This window comes from Pleurodeles waltl, chromosome 2_2 (assembly GCF_031143425.1).
Source record: "Pleurodeles waltl isolate 20211129_DDA chromosome 2_2, aPleWal1.hap1.20221129, whole genome shotgun sequence".
NCBI lineage: Eukaryota > Metazoa > Chordata > Amphibia > Caudata > Salamandridae > Pleurodeles > Pleurodeles waltl.
Window position 1 is genome coordinate 1,167,013,028 of NC_090439.1, and position 22,039 is coordinate 1,167,035,066.

At 46.8% G+C, this 22,039-nt stretch overlaps 1 long non-coding RNA gene across 1 annotated transcript in view; it reads right to left on the bottom strand.

Annotated features, from left to right (window-relative positions):
- The window catches only part of LOC138275016 (uncharacterized), a 113,247-nt gene that overhangs the window by 77,671 nt on the left and 13,537 nt on the right, over positions 1–22,039 (bottom strand). The window contains exon 2 of the long non-coding RNA XR_011200404.1: positions 2,774–2,826. This is a non-coding gene — a long non-coding RNA (uncharacterized lncRNA). The remainder of the gene's footprint in view (positions 1–2,773; positions 2,827–22,039) is intronic.

Here is a 22,039-nt window from a genome sequence, read left to right on the forward strand (position 1 = left end):
AGGTTGAGAGTCCTGAGATGTAATATTGGTCTTAATGTGTTGTCTTTCTTGGGAATAAGGAAGTACAGGGAGTAAACCCCTGTTCCTTTTTGATGATACAGCACCAGTTCTATGGCTTGTTTGAGTAATAGTGCCGGTACTTCTGTTTGCAACATTGCAAGATGTTGTGATGAAAGTTTGTGCGCTTTTGGGGGAATGTCTGGAGGAAATTGTGTGAACTCTATGCAGTAACCATTTTGGATAATGGATAGTACCCATGTGTCTATTGTGATGTTTAACCATTGGTCGTGGAACATTTTCAGTCTTCCTCCCACAGGGGAAGTGTGTTAAGGGAATGTGATGATAAAGTCACTGTTTGTTATTAGTGGCTTGTTTTGAGGATTGGTATTTTCCTCTAGATTTGGGGAATTGTCCTCTGTAGGATCCCCGAAATCCCCCTCTTTGGTATTGTGTCTGGTAAGAGGGCTTGGAGTGTGAGGTAGGTGGCTCAGAAGGCTGTGGCCTGAAGCCTCCCCTATGTTGAGGCTTCCGAAATGAGCCTCTGTATTGGGATGAATAAAGCGCTCCCATCGCTTTGGCAGTGTCAGCGTCTTTTTTCATTTTATCTATGGCTGTGTCCACCTGTGTGCCGAAAAATTGCTGCGGATTAAAAGGCATGTTGAGGACGGCTTGTTGGATTTCATGTTTAAGACCTGAGCCATGCATGTCGTCTAATGGTGACAGCCGTATTTATAGTCCTCGCGGCTGTTTCTGATGAGTCTAGCGCCGATCTTATTTGATTGTTCGTAATTGCTTGTCCCTCCTCTACTACCTGCTGGGCTCTCTTCTGTTGGTCCTTGGGGAGATGCTGAATAATGTCCTTCATCTCATCCCAATGAGCCCTATCGTATCTAGCTAGAAGGGCCTGCGAATTAGCTATGCGCCAATGATTGCCTACCTGTGACGCCACCCTTTTCCCTGCAGCATCAAACTTTTTGCTTTCTTTATCTGGAGGGGGGGCATCTTCAGAGGACTGTGAGTTAGCCCTTTTTCTCACTGCGCTGACCACTACTGAATCGGGGGGCAGCTGTTGTGTGATATAAATGGGATCTGAGGGTGGTGGCTTGTACTTTTTCTCTACCCTTGGGGTTATAGCCCGTCCTTTAACCGGTTCTTGGAATATCTGCCGCGCATGTTTGAGCCTACCGGGGAGCATGGGTGTGCTTTGGTATGAGGCATGAGTTGAGGACAATGTATTGAACAAGAAGTCGTCCTCTAGAGTCGTCCTCTAGAGGTTCTGTGTGCATGGTCACGTGCTTAAAAGCTGCTGCCCTAGCTAGAACCTGTGTATACGAGGTGCTATCCTCAGGTGGCAATGGCTTAGATGGGTAGCACTCTGGGCTATTGTCTGAGACTGGGTCGTCATAGAGATCCCATGGATCTGTGTCCTGATGTGACTGCATAGTGTGTGATGGAGACTGTGCAGTGTGTGTAGCAGGCGGGGAGACAGTGTGTTGAGGAGAGAGAGGAGGAGACTGGTGAGGAGAAAACTGGGGAGGCAGAGATTTCTCTCTTGGCACTTTAGCCGGTGGCTGATCAGTGTGCAAGCGTCCGTGGAAGGCCAGGTTTCTTTTTATTTTGAGAGGAGGTGCTGTGAGGATTTTTCCACTATCCTTGTGGATCTGTATCCTGGCCTGTTTGTCATCGAAATCCTCCATTTGTTGTAATTCTTCCTCAAATCGATGGCTTTCTTTTAGCTGTTTCGAAAGTCCATGCTCCTGTGCATAGGAATGTCTTTTCGGCTCCGAAGTCAGTTTTTTCGGCACTGACGGGCCTGGAGTAGTTGTTGGCCTCAGTTCCGAAAGTGACTTTTGGGGTCTCGACCCGATGGGTCAGTGTCATATGCTTTCGGAGCCTGTGCCACAGCTCGAGTCCGAAGGCTTTGTTACGGGCATGGCCTTTTTCGGTGCCAGAGATGTTACTTGGTCACCGGTCGCTTTTTTACAGATGGAGCCATGGCCTTCTGGCAATGGCATCCCTGAGGCCTTGTTTTTGGGCTTTGTTTGGGTCGGGGCAAGCGTACTCACATGCTGGCCCGATGTTAGAGGTCGGTCGACGTCAGACTCTTGTTCGGAATTGGATCCCCTAACGGAGACGGCGGTGTGGATCATCTCCTCCTCTTCTGCGCCGAGGCGTTCAGTGCTTCTGGACGCCATCTCTAACCTTCGCGCTCTTCGGTCTCTTAAAGTCTTTTTCGAACCGAAGGATTTACACACTTCACAAGTATCCTCTCAATGATCCGGAGATAAACACAGGTTACAAACCAGATGTTGATCTGTGTAAGGATACTTGGCGTGGCACCGAGGGCAGAATCTAAACGGGGTCCGGTCCATGAGGCTTCGACGATACTTTTGGTCGGGCCGACCAGGTCCAAGTTGGGCGCGGGTGCCCCGAAGGGCAATCAAAGATGTGTATCCGCCGGTACCGAGGTGTCGATGCTTGGATGAGATGTGATCGAAAACAATACCGATGATTTTAGATGGTTTCTAAGATTTTCCGACTCGAACAACCGGATTACACATACACACACACACACATACATGTTAACAATCATTTAAAAAAATTAAATATAATTAAATGAATCAGACTAAATAATATTTATTAACACAAAAGTAGGTAGATCAATATAATTGAAAGGATCACCAATGCATGAAGCTTCGTTCAAACAAGTACAGTACATTTTATGAATGTATAACCATTTTCTAATTCCAAAGCAATCTGAAAACTAACTTACCATCAATGGTGAATTTTTTGGAAAGTCTCCGTAATCCATTCTTCATCATTTTACTGAAATAATCAGGGTACACATTACTGCGTATATAATTCGGAATATGGTTGTACTTTGTGACATCCATTGTTCTTTACAGTAACAAAAAAATATAAAATGAAGAAAATCTAAACATCGTAATTGTGAAAAAATAAAACATTACATAGATGAATATACGTTAACAAAGGTAATTACCATGTTCCTCTGATTGACAATTTACACCCACACATTCATTTTTTGAGAATTTAAAAAATATATATTTTTATTGAATTTTCAGTTTAGATCTTCTTCCGACATTTAGCATTTACAATATCAGGATTTGGTTGATCTGTTATACAATTAACATACAAGCAAACAGTAAAACTTAACTTAGGTCTTGGTATTATACTCAGGAAGTGTTCAACTGCGGTGTCTGGGTAATAAGTCTAGCAATGTGGCTTTAGTGGCCTTGTGTTCCCCAGCTTGGTGATGCTCTTTCCCAATAATATGTGATTATTTACATTGGTGGGGGAAGCCCAGTCTAGTGTCAGTTTATGGCGCGTGGCTCTCCGGAGCTTAATGTTCCTGGTCTGGTTATTAACCCCTTTCTTGTTAGTCACCATGGGTTGCAACCGGTTGTGGTGGTGAGTGTGGGAGCGTTCTCTAATTTGATAGTTTTATAGTTTTGTCCCATCCAACTTACTTGGGGTATTGAGATTGGTTAGGTATAAGTGTGACTATCTCGGGGCCTACATCTAATCCATTTCATGGCGGTCTCTCATCGTCCTCAGCCTCTAGTCTGCTTATTAAAGTTTCCCAGACTTCACTTCCTGTGTGTTGTTGGCCCTCCCTTGCTAGTTTTCGCAGTACCAGTGACTCTGCACGAGCCCACCGCAGTGTCATGCTGTGCCAGGTTTTCAGATCTGGAGCTATGGCCGCTTTCCAGTTCATGGCTATCAATCTTTTGTACATCACATATGCTAGGTCTGTGAACTTATGTAGGTGCTTATGTTTATTTTCTCTCTGTCTCAGGCCCAGCAGGCAGGATTTAGGGTCCACTGTGAGCACCAGCCCCGTCAGTTCTGATACCCTCTCTACCACTCCACTCCCTGTTCAACTGGGCACATTCCCAGCCATGTGGTAGAAATGTGCCAGTGGGGCTTTACACCTAGGACAAGCTGGGTCCGAGCTGGGGAGCATGCGTTTAATCCTGGCTGGTGAGAGGTACGTTTGATGTGTGTAGTTGAATTGCGTATAGTGGAATCTGGGGTTTCTCGATACCCCCGTGTATGGTGTAAAACATTCGGCCACTCCACTTGTAGTATTGGGTTTGGGAGAACTGCGTTCCACCTTCCCCTTATATTCTCCAGGTTAGGTGCGGGATATTTGTTCAGGGTTTTATATAAATTCGACACAACCTTTGTTTGATTGTCATATTGCAGCATGTGGTGCAGTACAGGGGAGATCGTTGGTTCTTGGTTACCAGCCGACCATGTCTTCTTAATTGAGTGACATATAGCATAGTATGTTATAAATTGCCCAGGATTTACTGCTGTGAGGGCCCGTACAGATTCAAAAGACATCATTGTTCCTTCCTCAAAGCAGTCTCCTGCCGTCACTATACCCACCTCTGTCCAGGCCGCTAACGAATGCTTTCTATCCATGTTAGCCCATACAGGGACTAGTCCCAGTGGGATAAGCGGCGAGTAGGGGAGCACGCTGCGGCCATTTTGAATATATCTCTTCCAGCATGCATGCGCCACTAGCATTAGCGGTTTATCAGATGCCCCTTTCGGAGATTTGGTTGCCAGCCATGTGTCCAAGGGTTCACCACGTAGACTCGTCAATACCCAAGCAGACTCCGCCTGTGTGGGTCTCTGTATCCAATTCAGTATCCACTGTAATTGTGCAGCCGCGTAGTACAGTTAAAAATTGGGGGCTCCCAGGCCGCCCGCGTTTACTGGGCGCTGCAATGTAGTGAGTGCGACGCATGCTCTGCCCTCCCCCCCCATATGAGCTGCAGCAGGATTCCGTTCAAGTCCCGGAAGAAGCTCCTGGGGATCGAGAGTGTCAGTGGCGCAAAGTAATATAGCAGTCGGGCAGTATCAGCATGTTTGCTATCGCCACTCTGCCCAGCGGTGACAATGGTAGTTTACTCCAGAATCTTAGCAACCCCTTCATGGAAGCCAATGCTCTCCCCAGATTACCATCTCTAAGATCTTCTGTTCTATGATATATTTGAACCCCCAGGTATTTGAACGAGTCAAAGCACCATTTCAGGTGTCCAGCCGGGGCCATTTCTTTTCTTAGCGGGGGCCATATGGTTAATGGGAACACGTACGATTTTTCCCAGTTCACCACCAGCCCCGATATGTCTCCGAATTCGGTCAAGAGTGAGATTGCTAAGGGTATCATCTTGCTTCCCTTCCACACGTATATTAGGGCGTCGTCTGCGTATAATGATATTACGTGGTGTAGCCCATTCCTGAGTATACCCCAACTGGCCTCCATAGTCCGTAGGGGGGTCGCTATTTGTTCCATTGCTATTGCGAACAATAAGGGGGAAAGGGGGCATCCCTGCCTGGTGCCTCTAGCAATTGAGAAGCTCTCAGATATAACTCCTCCCGTTTTCACACAAGCTTGTGTGTTGGTGTATAATGTCTGTACCCATTGTATGTAATTAGGGCCAATTCCCATTTTCCGCATGGTGGCGAATAAGTCCCACCCTAGTGTGTCGAATTCTTTCTCAATATCTAGCGAGAGTACCATTTCCTCATAGGCATCTGGCGGTGTGCCCCCCAGTACACTCAGCAGTCTGCAGATATTTAAAAAGGTGTTGCGTTTGGGGATGAAGCCATTTTGGTCGTCGTGTATCAGAGTGTGTATGACGGGAGCTAACCTGTTAGCCAATATTTTACCTAGGATTTTGCAGTCAAGGTTCAGGAGTGAAAGTGGTCTATAGGATTTAACATCTGTAGGGTCACGCCCCTGCTTAGGAAGGGCCACTATCATAGCCTCCCTCTGCGTGGGGGGCAATGCCTTGTGGTTCCATGCCTCCTCGAATACTTTCAACAGGTGAGGCTTTAAGTGTTTTGAATACTTTGCGTAGTATTCTATTGGGAGGCCGTCTATTCCTGGCGCTTTATTCCTGGGCATCTGTGCTACTGCTACGTCCAATTCCTCTGCGCACAGAGGGGCCTCCAGTTTCTCACCGTCTGTCTGAGATAGATGCGCCAATTGGGATCCTGCAAGAAAGGATTCAAGTTGTACGGCTGTGCAGACCGAACGTTTGGTATAGATGTTCGTATAGTATTCCCTGAAAGCCACATTTATCTCTTCTTGCGTGGGGGCTATCTTACCGTCGTCTAGTTTTATAACCCTTATTGGAGACTGCTGTTGTTTCTCCCGAAGGAGCCACGCCAGCAGCCTGCCCGATCTGTCCCCCTCCGACTGTAGGCGCATTAAATGATATTTGTGGTCATGTCGACGGAGGCGAGAGTCTACTTCATTGTATTTTATGCGCGCCTCTTTTAGCGCTGTGTAGAGTATCTACTTCCGTGCCACCGCTGTTTCAAGTGTTCTCAGTTTCTTTTCTAAGTTACTAATCTCTGCGTGTAGGGTACGTCTCACTCCCCAAATGGACGATATACAATGCCCTCTGACTACCGCCTTGTCCCACTCTGTCGCTCTTGAGTCTGTGGAGTCTATATTGATTTCCCAGTACTGACTCAGTGCCGTGTCCAGTCCCTCTGCAAAAGCCTGATCCTAGAGCGCTTCCACCTGTAAGCGCCATGTAGGGATCGCCGAGCGTCTCCGCCCCCAGTTTAATGTCATTCTAAGCGGTGAGTGGTCCGATAGTGTCTTGGCCAGGTATTCTGTCCCATTAGTCAGTGCGCATTTGTCCCAGTACCCCAGATCATATCTATTCTAGTGTGCACTTTATGGGGTATTGAGTAGAATGAGTATTCCCTCTGTTGTGGTTGTTGCATGCGCCATAAGTCAAGGAGTCTCATATCTCCCGCCCATGTCTGCAAGGGGCACTTAGCATTTCTATTTGTTATTCCTTTCTTCGAGGAGTTTGATCTGTCTAACACTGCATTTGGTAAGCTATTGAAACCGCCCCCCCCCCCCCCATATGGCCGGGGCTGCGGGGTTTGTTAGTAGTGCCGGGGTGAGTGTGCCCAAGAATCCCACCAACGCGTTATTGGGGGCATAGATCCCTATAACCGATAAGTATCTCCCATCTAATTGCCCCTCTATTACTACATATCTGCCCCCTTGATCTATCTTATGCGAAGCTCGGGCAAATGGGACGCCACCTGCTATCCATATCAATACTCCTCTAGCAAAGGCTGAGTAGGTTGTGCCTGTTATCTGCCCGTCACATTTCCCACGGATCCCCTGTAGCTCAGGCTCCAGTAGGTGTGTTTCTTGTAGAATAGCGATGTGTACTCTCTGGCGTCTGAGACGTCCGACACCCGCGCTCTTTTGCCTGGTGTGCCCATGCCTCTCAGGTTACACGTGACTATTTCACATTGGTGTGTATTTTGATTTGCGTGTTGGGACATGTAATGTTGTATGGTGTATCTCTATGGAACCCGCTCCGGGTTGCGATGCCAAACTGGGCCCCCACCCACCTCGCCGGGTGTACGTTTAAGACTGATGACCGCAGCAGTGTACTCAGTGCTCTGAGTTGACCTATTACATACAACTTAACTACCCCCCCTCCCCTGCTCTAACTATTTCCTTAACACAACTACTAACACGCAGTAAACCACACGACACACTACTTAATGAAACCTGTATCCGTGCGAATACCTGTGGGGGAGCCATTTTGATTACCAGATGTGGCTCTTATACGGGGCTCACATCCTTCCTCAGACATAGTCTGCGTGTATATATATGTGTATGTAAGGGTGCTCCCGAAGTGTTAGCCCCCCCCCCCAATCTGCGTGTACTAAAATGTTAGACAATGTTCACAGTAGGGAGGAATTAATTGTTCAAAAGTTACTCGTAGGAAGCAACCACGGCTAGCAGATCGACTTCCGCTGCAGCCACCCCTGTTTCCTGTATGCTTGTCATCCTGTCTGGGTAGGGGGGGCAAACTAGTTATTTACGTTCACAGTTCATCTGCAGATCTGGGGGTAACATTCGGACCCATGAGCGCCTCTGTATTCGTGGAGTCCGAGCTAGCCGAGTCCGATTCCGAGCCCGCCGCGGGGGCCACGCGGAATGCCTCAAAAGAGTTGTGTGAGCAGCGGGGTTTCTTTCAGCACTTTTGCCCTTTCCTCTGCTGCCTGTCTCTCCTTGGGTTGACCCTTGGGGCGTCTCCTGGTACGCTTCCTCGATGAAAAGGTTAGCCATTCCTCTGCTTCGTTCGTTCCCTCCTGGGTTTGTGCTAAGCCTTTGGCGTGCAACCAGGTTCAGGCATCTTCGGGGGAGGTGAATATGTGAGTACATTCTTCTGATATTACTCTCAGTTTGGCAGGGAAGAGGAGAGCATATTTAATATTGTGCTCACGAAGGCGTTGTTTAATTTTTACATAGGAGTTACGTTGCTTTTGTACCTCCTGTGTGAAGTCTGGGTAAGCATGGACCACTGAGCCTTCGTGTCGGAATGGGCCTTTGCTGCGGAATTGCTGCAATATCAGGTTGCGGTCCCTATAATTAAAGAATCTCTCTATCAGTGGTCTAGGTGGCTGACCCAGGACTCTGTGCGCCCTTTCCACAGAGAAGAACTTCGATGGGGACCCACTCAGCACTTCTTTGATTAGCCATTGCTCTATGAATATTTCCGAGCTCTGTTCTGGTAAACTCTCAGGAATCCCTACGAAGCGAACATTATTGCGCCGGGATCTGCTTTCTGCTTCTTCGGCACGCCGCCATAGGATCTTCACCTCTGCATCCAGACGCTGAATTTGTTTCTGGTTATCCAAGACTATAGGATTCGTCGTCTTTAGTACATCTTCCGTCGATTTTACTCTCTCCGCCAAGTTGCGATGGTCCACTGAGTTCGAAAGAGGATTTAGTGTCTATGATTGCCTGTAGCACTTTTACAAATTGTATAGAGTGGGATTGGAGTGTGCTCTCCAGTGACTGTAAAGTTGGGATTAGCTGTTGGTCGAACGGTGCCGGGCCAGGCGCATTACATTCTTAGTTTTCGGCAGATTTGGACTTCCCCGACATGTTTGTGTCTATTAGGTGGCTCTCGCAATTTGGGGCAGCGTTATTATGTGTTACTTGAACGACCGAGTGCCCTGATAGCACTGGTACTCCCTGCGGCGTGTATTGCCCCCCTGCGGTCCCGTCCGGCTTGCCTGTGACCCCTCCCGAACAAGCCGGTCTGTATCACACAGGTTGGGATCAGTTGGGCAGGGGGTCCTGCTGCCAGTGGTCGAATGCTCCAGGACAGGAGTGTATATGGGTGCTCCCACGGAGTGACTAACCAGCGGTAAACAATTGGGGTTCTGGGCAGCCCGGGGTCCCCCTGTGGTCCGGCACAGACACCGCTCCTGCGCGTGTCCGTGGCCACTTACAGAGATAAAGCAGGGAGGCCGGAAGAGGAGGTCGGCATTTAAAAAAAGACGTCGGAGCGGGGGGCTGGGGGACGGAGAGAGCCCGGGCCCTCCTGTCCGGTCAGCCCCTCCACCTAAATAGCGCTGTTCTTATTGTTGTCCCCTCATTTGCTGGGGGGGAAAGGAGTTCAACTTTGTGTAGATCGATGGGGGGCTATCCCCCAAGCACTTGGGCGCTACTCCCCTGGTTCGGATGAGCGCCCGTGTGTCCAGTGCGGCTCCTAGGCCGCGAGGCCGATACCGCCTCTGCTATTTCCTTCAAGCTGCTCCAGGCGGCAGATCAGCACGACCGGGCCGCCCCTCATGCCCAGCCGCGGCACATCAGGACCTCCACTCATCCTCTCCCGCTGTAGGAGCGTCCCGCCCGGCAGGGGAGAGCTGGGCCAGCTGGGCCAGCCGCTGCTCCCGCCGCCGTCCAGTGGGGGGGAGGGGGAAGCAACAGGGGGAAGAGGGGAGAAGCCGTACCAGTATGCGGTCCCCCCTCTGTGAGCCCTCCCCTCCGCCACAGTCCCCCCACCTCCTACCTCCACACCTCGGCCGCCGGGGTGCGCCGATCGCCATTGTCTCCACTGGGTCAGACTTCCGAGGCGTGACAGCGCTGCGGCCTCCTTTGCCCCATGGTGCTCGGCCGTCGCTGGCTCCTCCGTCACTACACTCCATCTTGCGCGGCTCCTCGGCTGCACGGCGGGCTCCGGTGCCCGGATGCAGAGCCCAGGGCTCCAATTTCCCCTCCGGGAGCGCCCTGCAGGATAATTGTCGTGGGCCCGAGTCAGAGCTCACAGATTAGGCGTCCGACACGGCCGCCATCTTGGCTCCTCCTTCTCATTTTTTGAGAATGGATACCATAAGAATATCTCTCCGTAGTAGCTGCTTCCACTCTAGTGGAAGGAGCACATAAGCCATCAGAAGTCTGCTTCTTCGCCAAGGCATTGCACTTTTTAATAGAAAGAAAAAGATAGTTGGAGATGGTCCTCTTCTCTCATCAGCTCGCCTAATTTTCACAGCAATTAAGCAAATAAAAAGCTGATCATCCATTTGGCGTTGTTTAGTACGATGAATGACCGCTGTGGGTCAAATATATGTAAGAATGAGGAGGTAGAGAAAAAGTCGTCAGGCAACATTTAGACCAACGTGAAAGAGTGAACACTTTTGGAAAAAGAGAACCAGCTTGCCTCAATAGATGGTAGTTAAATGTGTGGATACAGCGAGGGTTAGATGCTGATAACCCTTATGTAAGAAGTAATTGCGGGGAAAAAAGAAAAAAATTGTATAGTCAACAAACATATAGTGATTAGGCTCACATGGCGTTCATGAGAAAATCTTCATAAAGAAATGTAAGGTTTCAGTGTGCTCTAACAAAACATGTTAAGGCTGCTATAGTGAAACAAGCTGCTTGAAATACTATTGACAGCTGGTAACTAACATGGAAGATCAGTCAGGCACCCGCAAACAGGCTGGAAACACTGAAAGATAACCTTTGTTTGTGCTCAAAGATGACGACAGTCCCACGCCAATGAGCTGACACCACCATCATCAGTTTTGTGAAGACACGAAAGGGGAGCACAGTAAACTTAAAAAGCTACTTGCTCACTTTGAAACACAGTTAACGTGTGAAAAATTCAGAATGCGAGTGTGTGAATAAGCATTGTGAAGGTCCAGCACTACCATAAAGTATCCTGTTTGAGCACTGACAACACCTCAGCCAGGGTGTGCATTTAGAAATTGTCTTTGTGGAGGTAGCTGTTGACGGACCACAAATAAAGAGGAAAGGGCATACCTTTTAGTTTTTTTCTGCACAAAGAAAGAAAAAGAAAAATAACCACGACCTATCTCTGGAGGTAGGACACCCTACTCTGCCCTCGTGCACAAGAGAGATGGAAACACCCACTGGAGCAAGGAAGATTAGCTCTCCGTCAGACACTGAATGGACATAGGAATATGTAGTGGGGCTTGTAAGAATGGAAAGCATAGCCCTGCCAAAATTATTATTTTTACCACCACATTATATTCAGCAACTGAGACAGGTGCTACTTTATCTAAACCACAACAAGATGGTTGTGGGTTAAAGTTAGACTAAAGGCCTTTGGCGTCAGCAGCTGGTGGGGTGCTGAGGGGTAGGTGTTATGACGGTCCGGGTACTAGCGTGGTCTCGTAACTAGCGGCCTACACGACTACCACACCCATGTCCATGAAAAGACTGCCAAAACGAGTGGAATAGGGCTGGGAGGGAAATAGACAGTGGCCACGAAATGAGCCACAAAAGGGATGGGAGGATGAGTGAGATTAAAGCAAGCGGGCAGCGGTGTAGATGCCACAACATTGTGCTGTTGCCACTGTCCTTGATTTGCTCCAGTGTAGTATCATCCTTTAGACCAAAAAAGTTGGAGTCATCAAAAAGGCATGTGCACTACTTTTCTCTGGAACACGGGGACCATTTATCAAACAAATCACCTAGATGGACATCTCAAATTTGAGACGCTTATAGCGGATGTTAGCACGACTGAAGCACCATTAATCCCTAGGACCAGATGGGTTCCTGGATGCGTTTTCTAAGAAATTTTACAGGACAATGACTGATTTTGACAAGACTGTTTAACTTGTCTCCGGGACAAGCTTTAATGTCATCTGCAATGTCTGAAGCCTCTATCATCGTCATTCAAAAAACATAAAAAAGATAGGAAGCATTGAGGGTCCTATAAAGCCTTTTCTCTCCTTAATGTTGATACCAAGGTGTTTATGAGCGTCTTATCTGTCCTCCTGAATCAGCTAAGGCCAGTTACAATAGCCTCTGACCCGGTAGGCTTTGTACTGCACCAGCAATGTAGTGACAACACAGATGCTCCTTCACCTTATAGACAAAGCACATCTCTTCCCCCGACACATCATGCTATTGTACAGACACTGATAAGGTGTTCAACCGGGTTCACTGTCCATACCTGGTGATGACACTGGTCCATTTCTACTTAGGGAATGCTTTCGCTCATGATTATGAGGAACTATGGTCATCCACGGTTAGAGTTAATGACCATATGTCTTCCCTATACACTATCATCAGAAGTAACAAACAGGGGTGCCCCCATGCTCTATGCTATGCGCATTAAAAATGTAGCCATGTCACCAAATAGTGCCTGTTAACTATTACTACAGGGATCTGCTTAGGGTGGAAAACCACACTACCAGTCTTTATGCAGACGACTAATAATGTCCCTCACAAACCCCTATGAGGCCTTACAGTTTTTTTTAAGGAAGCAAGCACTTAGTGCAGAGGCTGGATTATGAATAAATATTCATAAAATCAAAGCCCTCCATGTTACGGATCTAACCAACAAAGTAATACAACTCTCCCCACAATTTCCTGTGCAATTGGAGAAGAAAACACTTTCATAATTGTATATTCAGCTGACAAAGACAGTGCCAAGCACAGTAACACAAATCCGACAGTAACACAAATATGATGAGCTACTCCTGCGGGTCACCAAAGAACTAGCATATTAGCGCCTCTACAACTTTTCCTGGCTGGACAGAGTTGCAGCTTTCAAAATGTTGATTTTATCCTGGATTTTTTTCCACTCCCAGAAGATTCAGGTGAGTCTACAAACTGGGATGAATCACTCCTTTCCAAAGCCCTTCATAACTTTGTTTAGGCATATCAACGCCCATGGCTTAGATGAGACCAGAGCTATTGTACACCACTGGAAGGTGGTCTGAATCACTCCTTCAAAAATACTGTGAGGCAACACAGCTCAAACATATATTTCAGAATAGTCACAGCCCGAATCAGAGAAACACTTGTGGAAGGTCCCATTCCTGAGGAGACCAAAATGAGCATGTAGTCTCTACACTTCCCCAGCAAAAAGATTCTTGCTCCGGTTGTGGGAGAAGGTGATAGTACGTAAGAGGCTAAGAACGTTACACTCTCCTCTCACTCGAATAATAGTCAACACCGATTTTAACCCCTTCTGTGCTGCGGACGTAATGGTTACGTCCTGCGGCACAGTGCTCGTGTGCCCAGTAGAAACCATTACGTCCTGGGCACAGAGCCCAGAGGGAGCGCTAGCGCTCCCTCTGTGTTCTTCCCTCTCACCCCCCAAAGGCAGGGATGGAAGACCTCCTGACAGCCCCCGACCTCCCCACCCCCCATGTGACGTCAGCGTGCAATCGCGCACTGACTATCACAGAGGCCTCCTCCCATCGCGATTGGAAGAGAAATGATGAGCATTTCTCATCCGATCACGTGGAGGAGGCCTGAGAGGCTTCAAAGAGAAGGAAAGACATTTCCCTCCCTTTGAAGTCTCTCTGAGCATTTTAGCAGCCAGATTGTGAAGCAATCCGGCTGCTAAAAATGCCCACTAGACACCAGGGATTTATTCTATGTATGAAATTGGCATAAGGGCAGTGAGTAAGGGTCGCTCCCCAGGGGGGCATTTGTTTTATGGCTTGGGGCAGAAACCTCTAGGTTTTTTTTGTTTTTTTTTAGAGGTGGGGAGCGACCCCTTAGGCAAGGGTCGCTCCCCTGGGGGGGCAAATTTATTTTAGGGCATTTCTGCCCCCCTGGGTGGCCGATCAGCCTATTTTAATTAGGCCGATCTGCCCCCAAGGGGGGCAAAAACCACTAGGCACCGGGGATTTTTTGTTGTTGTTTTACAGATGGGGAGCGACCGCTTAGGCAAGGGTCGCTCCCCTGGAGGGGCAAATTGTATTTAGGCCATTTCTGCCCCCTTTGAGGGCAGATCTGCCGATTTTAGGTCAATCTGCCCCCAAGGGGGCAGAAACCACTAGGCACCGGGGATCTTTTTTTTTTGTTTTGTTTTATTTTTGTTTTTTTGTATTTTTTTTAGAGGTGGGGAGCGACCCCTTAGGCAAGGGTCGCTCCCCTAGGGGGCACATTATATTTAGGCCATTTCTGCCCCACCTGGGGGCAGATTGGCCTATTTTCATGAGGCCAATCTGTCCCCAAGGGGGACAGAAACCACTAGACTCCAGGGAGATTTTTTTTGTGTGAATTTCACGCAAGGGGAGCGACCCCTTAGGCAAGGGTCGCTCCCCTGGGGGGCAAATTTATTTTAGGGCATTTCTGCCACCTTTGAGGGCAGATCTGCCGATTTTAGGTCAATCTGCCACCAAGGGGGCCAGAAACGACTAGGCACCGGGGATCTTTTTTTTTTGCGCCAATGTCACGCAAGGGGAGCGACCCCCTAGGCAAGGGTCGCTCCACGGAGGGTTAGCGGGGGAAGGCGGGCAAATTTATTTTAGGACATTTCTTCCCCCCCAAGGGCATATCGACCTATTGTTATTAGGCCGATCTTCCCCCGGGGGGCAGAAACCTCTAGACGCCACGGCTAATTTTATTTTGTGTTTTTTTAATGTTTGTATGTTTTTTTAGAGATAGGGAGCGACACATTAGGCAAGGCCCCTAGGTGTGGCAGAAACCTCTAGGCGCCAGGGATAAACAAAAAATGTATTTTTTTGTTTTGTTTTTTAGAGGTGGGGAGCGACCCCTTAGTGAAGGGTCGCTCCCCTGGGGGCCATATTGTATTTAGACCATTTCTGCCCCCCTTGGGGGCAAATCGGCCGATTTTTGTTAGGCCAATCTGCCCCATGGAGGCAGAAACCACTTAGGCACCAGAGATTGGTGTGAGTGTATGCGTGTGTTTTCTTTAGGGGGGCAGCCCCTTGGGTAAGGCTCCCTCCCCAAGGGGACACATTACTGTTGGCCATATCTGCCCCCCATTAGGGGCATATGGGCCTATTTTTGGAAGGCCCATCTGCCCCTAAGGGGGGGCAGAAAGCCCACCAGAGGCCAGGGAAGTTTTTTTTTCAAAAATAAGAGGGTGTGGGTGTGGCCATACCCCCACCCCAAATAAATGGGGCCAAAGTTGTTCTGCCCACCAGTGGGCAGATGGGGCAATTACCCCTGATCCACACCCGGGGGGGGGGGGGTAGAAAGTCTACTAGATGCCAGGGAATTAAAAAATATATATATATATTGGGGTGGTGGCTACCAAACAGTATGGGCCTGGTAGTGCCCCCACCTCAACTGAAGGGGGTAACAGCCTTTCAGCTCTCCCCCGCACTCTAAAACATCTTATCCCACAGCAAGCAAGAAGACATTTGATTTGGGGTTTTAGTTTTACATTTACATTTGGGCCATGAGAACCCGGCTTACTCTCAAAATCGTCCCACTTGGAATGGTGAGGGCTGCACTTTAAGGACTTTGGGACGCTGTTGAGAGAGCGTAGTTTAAATATCATATTATAGACGTGAAATGTTTAAATTTAACAATGCAATATTAATAATTGAAATGTATTAATAAACGTGAAGATTTACTCATTTATGAACACTAATGCTGTAATAATAATAATCTTTCAAATATATGTATTGTTACGATCGAAACTGTATTCATTAGAACTCGTATATCTTAAGTTAGCATGAGTCGCGAACTGGCTGTGTAACTCTCATTTAAAAGCGTATTTTTCTGCTTCTCCTGTGTGCGGACTTGCAAACGACCATGACCCAGCTATTGTTCTTTTCTGCATCTGTTGGAAACATCGTGGAATTTTCTCATCCGCATGTTAGTAGCTTCTAGTCTAAAACTGTGTGATTTGAAACAAACATGGACACTTCCAAGGACATTAAAGCGAGGAGAAGAGAACTTTTGACCTGAGACGTGTGTCAAGATGGTGAAGTAACCCCGGACATGCCACCTACGAAATGTCGATTATGAAGACCAATTAGAAGACGAGCTAATATCAAGAAATAACAAATGCATTACTTAATGTATAATTTGATTGGTTACCAATAGTGGGGTGTAGTTATTAACCAATAGAATTTTGGGGGAATGTATTACGAAGAGGGGATAAAAACTCATGACACGAGAGACGAGACACATTAGGTAGGGAATGATATCGATTGCATCCAGAAACTCTGTCACTCTATTTGGTGACTTGAGACTTAGACAAAATCATCCTAGCCCATAGACTGCCCTATTACACTTCCCTCCTTATGAGGAGAGTGTCCCTTGCCTCTAATTTAGATAGATTGACGGTGAACTAACTGATGTCCTGAAGACGAAGACTGATCCTGTATGCTGACCTATCTCGAGGAGGGTAATTATATTGCTAACGGAATCTATATGCCTTTCTTTCTAGGTACCAACTGCTGTATGTTCAATTAGGTATCTTAATTAGATGTTTTTCAAAATTGATATTCTAAATTGTTTTGCATGAAGCCCAACATGCTAATGCTAATTTGAGGTTAGATAAGGTGCTCATTTGGCTGACGGAACTGACGTGACTGACATGTAGCCATGCTGAACTGATATTCTATGGTTTACTATGCACTATGATCTATTCTTTGCTAACGTATCTATCCTATGATTCTGATCATCGCATTGTTGAAAGCTTATCGTAGTTGCCACTTTGTGATTATGCTCTTATGCTTCTTGGTTTTGAGACTAATACGTTTATTATTAGATTGTAATCAATAGGGAATAAATTCACAACATCTTCCTTCAAGGTGTGGTTATTTGAGTCTGAGAACTAATGAATGCGCCGAAGGTTCATTAATGGTCATTGTGAAACATATTTTGATGCTTGGTAATCTCATCTTACGGAGACTCACCACAGGGTCCAAAGGTTCATCGACCTAAAACGAGTCCTGATGTGTATAAATTGACATAGACGGACGCATTAGCAGTTCTGGTAGCAGAGCGACGGTTTGGCCCTTGGGGGCCCTAGGACGGAGTTTTCATTGTTAATTTTGTTTTCTGTGATAATGAAATTTGGCAAAGCAATGAGTGGCTAGGTTCGCCGTGGGCTTTACCGGGATCTCGGAGCCTATCTAGATGAGTTGGGAATGTTCTTGGCGCCAAAGTATGTGTGGTTAGGGTCTTTGCGCTTGCTCAAAGCTTATGCATCTTGCATGAGATTGTGAAGATTTGTGTGTGTATTCAGGCCAAATTAAGTGTTGTTTAGCAGGAGTGGGCGTACTCCACAGTATGAGAATAGGGAAGTCGGCGTACTTCATGTGAATGCAGCGCTTATTTGTTCAAAATTATCCACGTGGTTGGTTAAGGTATACGGACCTGTTAAGGTCTAAGACTCCGGAGTAGGATGAGAATTATGGTTCATGTTGTAATCTGTGCGGTTTAATAGGTCAATCGGGCGTGATTGACAAATCAGGTCTGAGTCATAACGTATGTATGAAACCTTCGATGGAGATTTGACGAGCTCTAAAGTGCACTAGAGGGAGTCATTGACAAGTCGAGAGTAGGATTTGCAGGTCGAATTCTGCTTGCGCATGTGGGAACTGAGAAGGAGAGAGTAGCGGCCAAGGCTTCAAGTGAAATCTCTGTAAAGTTCTGAAGCAAATATGTTACCCTTCCTGTAGTAAACCGGCAGATTTGTACTGTCATTTAAAGTGTCTGCAATAAATCGCATTAGTTTGTATGAATTGTATGAGTCAGTGAGATGTGGACAAGCCGCAAGACTTTGTCAGCTGCAGAGTGTGTGAGTGTGACGTCAGTGGTGCCGCGCTGAGATAGGTCAGATGTCGAAAGGGGTCGCGCACGGATTGGCTGCCGTCCGTGGGAGGCAATAGGTTGAGAAAAGGGTAGGTGAAGAGTGTCCTGGGAATTAAGCCATTTTCTGATTAAAAACGAAGTAAAAGAATTGCAAAAATGAATTTTGTAAAGGCATTTAAAAGCGCTTTGAAGGGAGATGTATACATTACTGCAACTGATGGGGAACCTACACCACCTGAGGGTACTCCAGCTTATACGGTTATGGAGGAAAAGGGTGTTGCACCTTGTTTATGGATAAAACAATGGCGCAAGTTGACAGAAAAAGAGGGGTGTTTAGCGTTTCCAGAACATGGGACATTCAATCCAAAGGTATTAGAAAACTTGAGGTGGATGTTAAGTACGCAGAAACCACCTCCGAGACTGGCACAATATTAGGCTCTAGCGATCTGGTATCTGATGGCTCTTAAACATAGGCAAGAGAGATTTCACAGAAGATTGACAAGGGCAGAAAAATCTTATGCAGAAGCGAGATGGGACAACAAGAATAAGATGTGGAGACGGGGAATAGTAGATGTGTTAAAGCTGTTTCCAGCGATAACACAGGGAGAAGAGACACAGGGAAAGAAAGCTTCTTGCAAAACTAACAAAGACTCAGACAAAGTTAAAGAACAAAAAAGGTCCTGGGAAGAAGAGGATGATTCAGAGGATGAGGAGTTTATGGATAGATTGCTGCATGATCGACCACCACCTTATGCGGTGAGCGACGATGTTCCGAGTACTAGCTTGGATCCTGGGAACCAGACGCAGGAGAAGGGAGTTACTGATACAGTACAGACTAACGATACAGCTTTGATACAGAATGGTGACAGTGTACCTACTGCACCAGACGTGCCGATACAGTTACAGCCTCCACCGCAGATAAAAAGAATTTATCCCGATGTTCCAGTGCTTGAGACTACTACGAACTTGGTGGTGCCGCCAGACCCGACATATACAAAACCAAGATTAATTCAGATTGAGTCAACCCCAAAGCTAGTGTCTCAACCACCACAGCTGATACCAGGATATAACCCTGTAGCAGGACCCCCGTTAGTACCTGTACCAGGTACCTTAGAACAGACCTATGGTGTTGCGGCTCCTAGAAGCCTGGGTGCAGGTCAGACACCTGCCGCTATATCACTACCTATTACTGTCGGTCCTCCAGTACCGTTATATGCCCAAGAGAGAACAAGGACGTGTGAACAGGGAGTCATGACTCATGAAGCGATAAGAGGAGGGTCTATTAGAACTCCACAGATAATGGCCCAGGAAGAACAGGTATGTGAGCAACAGAGACCCTTAATGGACCTTAGTCCAATAGGGGCACCTCTTGAAGCAATGCGACAAGCAGGGTTGGGAGTTTTGACTCCCCAAACTATGAGTACGAATACCTCACATACTCCAATGATACATGCAGTAAACATCTCATTGCAGGGTTTTACAATACAGCAATTAAACGAGTGGTTAGAAAAAACTTCTGCTTCTCGAAAAACTACAGTAACCGAAATTGACCCTGAAAAGGGAAAACAAGATGAATATCTGAATTTTGTACGGCTAGGGGCAGAAGCTGCTGAGTTAGTGGAAGGGACCATGGGAGTGAACAGGTTGGAATCCTACACTGAGGCAGAACTGAGATACTTATGCCCTAAGATTACCAAAGAGGTAGGGAAAATACACCAGAGATTAGCAAACTTGGCAGACAAATACAATATTGATATTGGTAATACGAAGCATTTGAAAAGGAGCTACAGATTAGACTTTGACACTAAAGATTTTGATCACATGAGATCTGCAGGCATGAAGACACACCTGAAAGAATTGCTGCAGAGTGCGCAAATCTGGGGAGCATTAGAAAAATGGGAAAACCGATGGGCAAAGAAAAGAGACAAAGGGAAGAGGGATAGCCCAGGGTCTATTGAAACAGCGACCACACCCAATGTGGATTCAGTAAAAATCCTGCCCATGAGAGAAACGGCTGGTGGTGTTTTAGTTCATGTGCCTTGGTCCAGGGGAGATATTTTGTCCTTTACGAAAGATTACCCAAGGTTGAGAGAAAAAACGATCGAGTGGTATCAACAGATAGATAGATTTGTGAAGCTTGCAAAGTGTCTTTGGGAGGACTTGAACACCTTGTTTGAGATTATTGTTCCACCGGATTTGTGGCTTGAGTGCAAAAGAGCGGTAGATTGGCCCACAAAGGAACCGGCAAGGGATAAGGCGACTGGATCGCCTTCTGAAGAGGTGATGAAATATTATCATAAAGTCATTGAGTTTTTGAAACAAAAGGTGTCACCGAAGGTGACCGATTGGCAGAAAATCGACCGGACTTCGCAAGAGGTTAAGGAGTCAATACATGCTTATTATGAGAGATTGTTAAAAGCATTTAAACATTACAGTGGTACCGAGACGATCGAGCCGAAAGACATGAATCATCTTGTGTTCAGATTTGTTGAAGGGCTGAGACCAGAGGTTGGTCAGATGATTAAGAACCATTTGATTTGTTGGCAAGCTAAACCAATTGATGAGGTGTTGCAGTATGCAAAATACTGTAGTGATGAAATTGAGTTGAAACAGAAAAAGCTGAAAGAAAAGGTGATGGTGATGCAGATAAGAGCTGCACAAGCTGGAATTCAGGGAAATGGTGTTCAGCAGATGATGCACCAGCAACCGCAAATGAACGGTGGGTTTCAGGTACAGCCGTGAGGTAGAGGCCGAGGTTTTGTGAATCGTAGTTTGGACATGAATAATGTTGTCGTTCAAAATGACGGGCAGGTAGTAAAAAAGATGTCACCATGCCATGCATGCGGGGGCGTGGGACATTGGAAGCGGGATTGTCCAAATATGGTGCATGATGGTACAGTTCAGCAGGGCATAAGTGTCGGTGCACAGCAGAATCCGCGAGGTCCAAGAATGAGACAACAGAACCCGAACTTATAGAATAATTTGAGGCAAATGCCAGGGGTACAACCTATGCAACAAATGTTACTGCCGCGTTTTCAAAACGTGCCCATGCAATTGATGCAGCAGCAGATTCCTATGGTGCCTAGACAGCAAATGCAGTTACCCCTAGCTCCGATGGGTCAGCAACAGGTGACGCTTCCTCAGCAGGTCACAGGTCAGGTGACAAGTCAAAACAATACTGTACAACAATTCCCATTACGAGGTGAAAATGAGATGAATGAAGAATGGTCAGATGACAGTTCAGACAGTGAAGAGGGCAGGCTTGCAGCATTGTTAGAAGTAGATCAAAGAGGCCCATATGTAGAGGGAAACGTAATGGGCTATAAAGTTTCATTTTTGGTTGACACTGGAGCTACACGCTCTACAGTCCGCAGTGTGGAAGTACCGAGATTACCCTTATCAGGACGCACTATACGAGTGGTTGGTGTGGCTAACCAGTATTTGACAAATCCAATTACTGACCCAGTACAGGTTGAAATTGGAAATTTCCAAGGCCTGCACAGGTTTGTCGTATGCGACTCAAGTCCAGTATCCCTACTGGAAGGGACTTACTATGTAAGACTAAATGTTTAATTACCTGTTCCATCGATGGAATAGAAGGTCAGACAAACAGTGATGATGAAGGAGATGAGGGCCAGCTCATAGAAGGAGGGGAGACGAGTGAAGATTACCCTCTAATTACTTTATTCCCAGTGTTTACTCTAATCGACTTACATGCTGACCTACAAGGGTCCGTAACAGAGAGAGTGTGGGACTTGACAGGAAAAGAGGTTGGATTAATTAAAGGAGTCAAACCAGTCAAGGTGCAGATAAGACCAAATGCAGTATTCCCACAAATACCACAATATCACATGACTCAAGACGTACTCATTGAAGTGACATAGATAATTGCAGATTTTCTCAGGCAAGGAGTTTTAAAAGAAGTCTCGAGCAGTCCGTGTAACTCACCTATTATGGGTTTGAAGAAACCCTGTGGGAAGGTTCGAATTGTGCAGGATTTGAGAAAAATAAATGAGATTGTGATAAAATGCTGCCCTGTGGTACCTAACCCAGCAGTAATAATGTTCCAAGTTCCTTGTGATGCTGAATGGTTTACCGTAGTAGACCTATCACAGGCATTTTTCTCAATACCGCTACATGAGGATAGCCAATTTTTGT